Raw genomic sequence first — 9,144 nt, 5'->3', positions numbered from 1 at the left:
CAAACTTACTGATGAACATCTTCAAGCCATACTGAGGGTCTCAATTGCTTCCTCCCTCAAGCCAAATGTGGCTCTGCTGTGTAAGAGGAAGCGCTGCCAGGTCTCTGGCACCAAGGAGTAGGTTAGAGAAGCATATGTTCTGAAGAACCGTTCGTGTTCTGAACTGTTATTATTAAAGATTGAGAAGATTGGATCAGTTGTACTTTTTTTTGGCATAATAGAAACCCTTTTTTGTGGAATATTTGATGTGGCCCAGCCACACCCAGAATCTACCTCCAGCGGCCCCCAGGTAAATTGAGTTTGAGACCCCTGATCTAGACTGACATATTTCTTGACGTCTCAGCCAAGTTTCAGTGAGACAAAATAAATAAATCTTATCTGATATTAAATCATTTACTAGTCCAGCTTTAGATGACAAAGATCTGATGTTTAAGAGCCACATTTAATTGTTCTACTTAGTTGCACTTTAGCAGTGGTGGTGTTAATTTCTATTAGGTTTTTTTGTATAACTCTCCCTCTGTTTAACATTGATTTGATTTCAGTGGTCGTGGGGCAGACACAGTCATTATGGGGATTTGAGTGGGCGACTGCCCGGAAGGAAGCACAGAAGTGTGTAAAACTGCAGCTCTGCCTTCTGGTCTCAACTCCGGGTTGTCATGGATTAGGTCCACTAATAAACTTTGTAATATTAGTAGATATGAGATCCACTCCATCCTACGATGGATGCCGTCACCTGCTAATCAGACCAGGAGTTTCCCAAAAGTCAAGCCAAGTCTCTGGCTCAACAGGGCAGAAAAGGAAGAGAGAGATGCCATCGCTAGCTGCCAAGCTACAGTAGCTAACGTTAGCAGAGCCGAAAGGAGTGTAAACAATTGAGGATTAAGCGAGAGTCGCTAAGAGAAGAAGGATGAGAGAGTTGTAAGTGCTTAAAGCATTTAGCAGCGATATTACAGGGGAAAGTCACAGATCAGTGCCTCACACAGCAGTAGTTGGGGAGGTTTAAAGGCTTTCCCAATCAAAATACAGAAAAATAATACGGTTTATTGAGATCTATATGAAAGGAAACTCCTTTGCTATCAGTTCGAATAGATTTGACACTTTATCACATCCTGTAAATGAGTATTTCATACATTTATTGGTGAAGAGGAAACACAAAACTGTTGCATCTCCAGGGTTCGATTGGTGGCGTGCTTCTTTGCTTGGGCGAACGTGTTCAGCTGTAACTGTCCAATGAGCAACGCGCAACGGCTGATTTTAACTGACCAATGAGCGACGAGATGAGGCTATATAAGCCGCCGGTTTGAGGCCGTTGGTCATTAAGCACGAGGAAAAGAGACAGGTAGGCAGCACAAGCAAGGAGCAGCGAGGAGCAGCGCTAGCTAGCTAGCTAGCAAGGAGCAGCGCTAGCTAGCAAGGAGCAGCTCTAGCTAGCTAGGAGCAGCGCTAACAGCTAACTCGGAGCAGCAAGCAGAAAGCACAAAGCACCAGGGCGGCCAGACACCACACACCAGGGCAGGCCAAATGAGTCTTGGCGACCGCAATTGCCCGATCGCCGGCGGCCAATAAAACCCCAGGGGGCCTAATAAGCCGGTGCGAGCGGCGGTCAAATGAGCCAAGGCGGCCCTATACATGGGAGGTCATGGGGAGGGGCGAAATGATTTGGGAGGGGGGCCAATTGTGCCCTAAAAATTGATTTAAAAAAAAAAAAAAAAAAGTAATGATTAAAAAAAAAAAAAAAAAATGAACATATGTATATACATACATATATGTATGTATATATACGTATATATATATATGTGTGTATATATATATATATATATATATATATATATATGTATATATATATATATATATATATATATATATATATATATATATATATATATATATATATATACGTTTATATCTATATATATCTATATATATAGATATATATATATGTATAGCTATATCTATGTATATATATAAATACATGTATATATATATATATATATATACGTATATGTATGTATATATACATACATATACATATATATGTGTTTATGTATGTGTATATATGTATATATTATATGTGTTTATACATATATATATATATATATATATATATATATATATATATATATATATATATATATATATACGTATATATATGTACGTATACATATATTATGTATGTATACATATATATATGATATCTGTAATATATATATATATATATATAGATATATATATAACGCGGTGCCCGCAGGGACCATGTCTTTTCTAAAAATAACACTTGTCACCATGGAGCTTCGTCTAAAATAAATAACACTTGTCACCATGGAGCTTTGTCTAAAATTTGTATTTAATTGTTTTGCTGTTTTTTTTTCAAAAATCAATAACACTTGAATTATTCTTTATTTTAAAATGAAAATATTGAATATAGCATTTAAAAAACAAAAATGTTTTATGTATATATTGAACTATAACCCTGTAAACTAAATCTCCATTTCCCTTTTCGCTGAGACAAGCTAGCGGGAGCAGCTACGATGGGGCGCTAGGTGCGTTGTTTACGCTAAACATGGCAGAAAAGCGAAAGAAAACGAACTATTTTCACAATGATTGGGAGGTAGAATTATTTTTTACAACAGTGAAGGAAAAGTGTGTATGTCTCATTTGCGTGGCGACGGCAAAGCGGCACATTGTGGAGACACTTCGGTACGTGTCACAGAAGCTACCATGCTAACTACATGCTAACTACACACCTGCAGCACTGCGGGCAGAACAAGCCGGGAGTTAAAGGCAGCTTTGGGCAGCAGCATCTCTTTTCACGAGGCCGGTGAACAAGTCACAGAAAGCAACGGAAGCTTAATTTAGAGCTGCACATTTTTAATACGTATTTTTAAATAAAGTACAAGAAAGCCTTTTCGGACGGAGAGGTCTGGAAAGGTTGCAATGATGGTTATTGCAAACACTGTTCTAAGATGAGAAGAAAGGTTCCGATGTCATCTCCACTCTCTCCAATGTTACAAAGTTAGTGTTTGTACAAACAGAATATGATTTGAAGATGTGACAGTTAATGATTTCCTAAATCTTTTTACAGAAGTCATGCTTTGTATTAAAATATAACTGGTGTAATTTTGAACAAAATGCTACAAATGTTCTCATTCATACAAAACTGTCAATAAGATATTTACAAAAATATCAGAGATGTGATAACTCTGACTTTCAAATGTTGAAATAGATTAAGAACTTAAATAAATAATGTTGCATGTTTAAAGATATCTGTTTCCTACCATGGTAAATCATTGTTATAATCATTGTGAGGAATAATTAACATTAACATGTGATCAGACAGTCTCTTCACTGTATATGAATATGTATTATCATTATTAATGATAATATTATCATTAAAGGTGAACCGTGCAACTATGTTATTCAGGAAGTTTGTATCAAACAAGTATCTCCAAAAAGACTTAGTCTTTCATAAGGTAATTATATTATTAAAGTGATTATAATTGTCACGTCACCTTAGCCACAAAAGAGGGTTGTTAAAAAGTGAATGAAATTGAAATGAAGTCTTCACAAGCATTCCCATCTTGCACTAGCCTTTAAGAAGATGTTTGAATAACTGATCACTTCTATAATGTAGTTTTCTCTGTGGCTGCACATTATTCTTGTGTGTAATGTTAGGTTTCTTCATCTCAACCCTAGTCATGCTGCAGTTTGGAGGAGCATCTCCGCAACCAGCAGGGTCGGCAGCCATACCTCCTCGCTGTTGGGCGTCAGAAGAGCAAGATTGACAGCTTCTACATCACCATGGATAAGCATCTCATCCCACGGCAGGCAAACCGCTCCCTACCTTGGGGCTTTCGACAAACTTTCCAAAACCCATTTTGTGTTTAATTTGTCGTACGATGCTGCGTTACTGAATTTTTACCCATTCTTGCAGACAACAGTGTATAACATTGATGTGGGGAAAATAAAGGAGTCACCCAGAGTCAGAGACTGCTTGAAGACTGCTTGACCAGCTAGTACCGGTCTCACTCTCTGAGTAAGAGGCTAAAACAATACTGACCGGTTTCGTGTCAGAATTTGTATCCCAGCAGCCAGAAGTGGATGGTGTTATACTGGAACCGTTGATAAATGATATAGAATTACTGGAAACCCAAGGCCTTAGTCTTAGTATGTTTGATTGAGAGGAATGATTCTCAAACGGTATACATTGAGGAAGATCCCAAAGTGATCCTTCGTGGAAAAAATATGTTTGATATGCATTACAAATGTCTCCAAGACAACCCAAAATTGAAGTCCTTGTATGGTTTGAAAAAGACTTCTACACTTAACTCATTGAAGTATTTCCATGTTTGAAATAATTACTCATTTGATATAATGACCTTCTTGAGGGTGTGACTCAGTGTGAGATCAAATTGCTTTTTGAATATCTCACAAAAGTCTTAATATCACAACAGAACTTGCTTTCCAGGATTTATGGTTTTGACTGCAGATTTTTAGAACAAAAGAAACGTCCCACAAGATAAATTGGACAGTGCTGGCAATGGCATTGGTTTGAATTCTATTCAGACATTGTGTCTTGGTGAAAAACATCCCACTGTTGTTTGGTGACATTATTCCTGCAGGAAACGAAAACTGGAATGTGTTACTGTTGTTACTTAAAATAATGAACATGGTTGTGTCACTTTTTCTCACTCTAGGTACGACAATATATTTAAAGCATTTGATTGTTGACCACCACAAACTATTTAAGAACTTGTATCCACATAGAAACTTGCTACCGAAGCATCATTTTATGACCCACTGTATATGTGGTCTATGAGGTGTGAAGCCAAAGACAAGATGTTTAAAGATTATTTCAAAAACATAACAAAATCACTTGCTAAAAAGCATCAGATGGCTATTGCTTATCACTGGGAAACCTTCACCCTCAAATAAAAAGAGTATGGTCCAATTAAGACTTATTCCTTCAGAGATGTGAAAGTGGTCAACAATGAAATGCTTGAAATTATTTTGTCAAAAGATGTTTTCTCAACTAGTTGGGTTAAAGTTGATGGTGTAGAATATACATGTGGACTTGTTTGTCTTTTGTCAAATATGTGATATACTTTTGGTTGAAGGTAACACATTTTGTTTATTAACAAACAAGCTATTCATCGAGAATTCTTTTGATGACCATCATCGTGCATTTCGAGTGTTCAAAGTGAGGAAAGGTTCATAATAAAAATGTCTGAGCTTAAATTCCATAAGCCATTTGATATTCAAAGCTCATACAATGTTTCAGATGAAAGTTTATACATTATACCATGAAAATGGCTTTGTTTATTGGAATCAATGAATATATTATTTAATAACATTAATTAGTGTTACTTTAACTCTGTTTTGTGAGTTAAAGAAGGAACTCTGGCACAGTGTTATGAAAGTGTTCATTTAACTCTGAAAAGTGTGGACCTATATAAACCCTGAAAAAGTGTTGAAATCAACTGGGAGTTAATTCAACACTGGACTTTTTGCAAGGTCCAGGGTGTGGTTTAAACGGTGAGTTGGTTTATGTACATCCTGACTGAACCCAATTGAATCTAATGAGATAAAGCCGTTATTAAGGCTGTCATGATCGATATCCACATGAATATTAAAGTCACCTACGATAATTACTTTATCTGTTTTAAGGACTAAATTCTGAGAATTCAGATATAAATTCAGAACAGTATAACAAATAAAATTGGCTTTAATATTCCGCCAGCTGTGTGATGCCATTGTGGATGCCGGTTTACCATGGAAGAGGTTTGCTGGAATAACAACCGACAGAGCGCCATCAATGACAGGGAGGAGAAATGGACTGGTGGCACTTGTTCAAAGAAAACTGGGAGATGAGGGTGTGGAGGAGGCCATTGCTCTGCACTGCATTATCATCAGCAGGCCCTTTGCAGCAAATGCCTGAAGTTTGACAATGTGATGTCTGTTGTTGTGAAGTGCATCAACCACATCAGATCCAGGGGCTTAAAGCACCGGCAGTACCCGCGCCTTTTTGGAGGAAATAGAGTCAGCATATGAGGATGTGCTCTACTTCACCGAGGTACGTTGGCTCAGCAGGGGAAACGTCTTGAAGAGGTTCTTTGAGTTGAGAGCAGAAGTGAAAGCCTTCATGGAGAAGGATGGGATGGCTGTTCCTGTGCTAAGTGATCCCAAATGGCGCATGGACTTAGCTTTTCTTGTTGACATCACACAGGAGCTGAATGTACTGAACAAGAAATTACAAGGCCAGGGGCAGCTTGTCAGTGCTGCCTATGACAACGTCAGAGCATTCTCCACAAAACTTGTGTTATGGAAAGCCCAGCTCTCTCAGACAAACCTCTGCCATTTCCCAGCATGCAAGGCACTCATGGATGTGGGCACACCATTCAGTGGTGAGAAGTATGCTGATGCCATTGTAAAGCTACAGGAGGAATTTGATCACAGGTTTGCAGACTTCAAGACACACAGAGCCAATTTTCAAATGTTTGCTGACCCCTTCTCCTTCGATGTGCAAGATGCCCCTCCTGTGCTTCAAATGGAGCTCATTGACCTGCAGTGCAATTCTGAACGCAAAGCCAAGTTCAGGGAGGTGAGTGGAAAAGCAGACAAGCTTGGACAATTTTTGAGAGAATTGCCCCCCACCTTCCCTGAGCTTTCCAGGATGTTCAAGCGGACCATGTGCCTTTTTGGGAGCACATATCTTGTGTGAAAAGCTCTTCTCCACCATGAACTTTAATAAGTCAAAGTACAGGTCCAAACTTACTGATGAACATCTTCAAGCCATACTGAGGGTCTCAATTGCTTCCTCCCTCAAGCCAAATGTGGCTCTGCTGTGTAAGAGGAAGCGCTGCCAGGTCTCTGGCACCAAGGAGTAGGTTAGAGAAGCATATGTTCTGAAGAACGTTCATGTCTGAACTGTTATTATTAAAGATTGAGAAGATTGGATCAGTTTGTACTTTTTTTTTGGCATAATAGAAACCCTTTTTTTGTGGAATATTTGATGTGGCCCAGCCTCACCCAGAATCTACCTCCAGCGGCCCCCAGGTAAATTGAGTTTGAGACCCCCTGATCTAGACTGACATATTTCTTGACGTCTCAGCCAAGTTTCAGTGAGACAAAATAAACAAATCTTATCTGATATTAAATCATTACTAGTCCAGCTTTAGATGACAAAGATCTGATGTTTAAGAGCCCACATTTAATTGTTCTACTTAGTTGCACTTTAGCAGTGGTGGTGTTAATTTCTATTAGGTTTTTTTGTATAACTCTCCCTCTGTTTAACATTGATTTGATTTTCAGTGGTCGTGGGGCAGACACAGTCATTATGGGGATTTGAGTGGGCGACTGCCCGGAAGGAAGCACAGAAGTGTGTGAAACTGCAGCTCTGCCTTCTGGTCTCAACTCCGGGTTGTCATGGATTAGGTCCACTAATAAACTTTGTAATATTAGTAGATATGAGATCCACTCCATCCTACGATGGATGCCGTCACTGCTAATCAGACCAGGAGTTTCCCAGAAAGTCAGCCAAGTCTCTGGCTCAACAGGGCAGAAAAGGAAGAGAGAGATGCCATCGCTAGCTGCCAAGCTACAGTAGCTAACGTTAGCAGAGCCGAAAGGAGTGTAAACAATTGAGGATTAAGCGAGAGTCGCTAAGAGAAGAAGGATGAGAGAGTTGTAAGTGCTTAAAGCATTTAGCAGCGATATTACAGGGAAAGTCACAGATCAGTGCCTCACACAGCAGTAGTTGGGAGGTTTAAAGGCTTCCCAATCAAAATACAGAAAAATAATACGGTTTATTTGAGATCTATATGAAAGGAACCTCCTTGCTATCAGTTCGAATAGATTTGACACTTTATCACATCCTGTAAATGAGTATTTCATACATTTATTGGTGAAGAGGAAACACAAAACTGTTGCATCTCCAGGGTTCGATTGGTGGCGTGCTTCTTTGCTTTGGGCGAACGTGTTCAGCTGTAACTGTCCAATGAGCAACGCGCAACGGCTGATTTTAACTGACCAATGAGCGAGAGATGAGGCTATATAAGACGCCGGTTTAAGGCGTTGGTCATTAAGCACGAGGAAAAGAGACAGGGTAGGCAGCACAAGCAAGGAGCAGCGCTAGCTAGCTAGCAAGGAGCAGCGCTAGCTAGCTAGCAAGGAGCAGCGCTAGCTAGCTAGCTAGCAAGGAGCAGCGCTAGCTAGCTAGCTAGCAAGGAGCAGCGCTAGCTAGCTAGGAGCAGCGCTAACAGCTAACTCGGAGCAGCAAGCAGAAAGCACAAAGCACCAGGGCGGCCCAGGACACCACACACCAGGGCAGGCCCCAAATGAGTCTTGGCGACGCAATTGCCGATCGCCGGGGCCAATAATAAACCCCAGGGGGCTAATAAGCCGGTGCGAGCGGCGGTCAAATGAGCTAAGGCGGCCCCTATACATGGGAGGTCATGGGGAAGGGGCGAAATGATTGGGGAGGGGGGCCAATTGTGCCCTAAAAATTGATTAAAAAAAAAAAAGTAATGATAAAAAAAAAAAAAAAATGAAATATGTATATACATACATATATGTATGTATATATACGTGTATATATATATATATATATATATATATATATATATATATATATATATATATTGTATATATATATATATATATATATATATATATACGTTTATATATATATATATATATATATATATATATATATATAGATATATGTATAGCTATATCTATGTATATAATATAAATACATGTATATATATATATTACGTATATGTATGTATAAACATACATATACATATATATGTGTTTATGTATGTGTATATATGTATATATTTATATGTGTTTATACATATATATATATATATATATATATACGTATATATATTTATGTATATATACATATATATATGTATCTGTAAATAATATATATAATATAATATATATATATATATATATATACCGCAGGGACCATGTCTTTTCTAAAAATAACACTTGTCACCATGGAGCTTTGTCTAAAATTTGTATTTAATTGTTTTGCTGTTTTTTTTCAAAAATTAATAACACTTGAATTATTCTTTATTTTAAAATGAAAATATTGAATATAGCATTTAAAAAACAAAAATGTTTTATGTATATATG

This window comes from Cottoperca gobio, chromosome 16 (assembly GCF_900634415.1).
Source record: "Cottoperca gobio chromosome 16, fCotGob3.1, whole genome shotgun sequence".
Classification (NCBI taxonomy): domain Eukaryota; kingdom Metazoa; phylum Chordata; class Actinopteri; order Perciformes; family Bovichtidae; genus Cottoperca; species Cottoperca gobio.
This window is presented reverse-complemented; position numbering follows the sequence as displayed.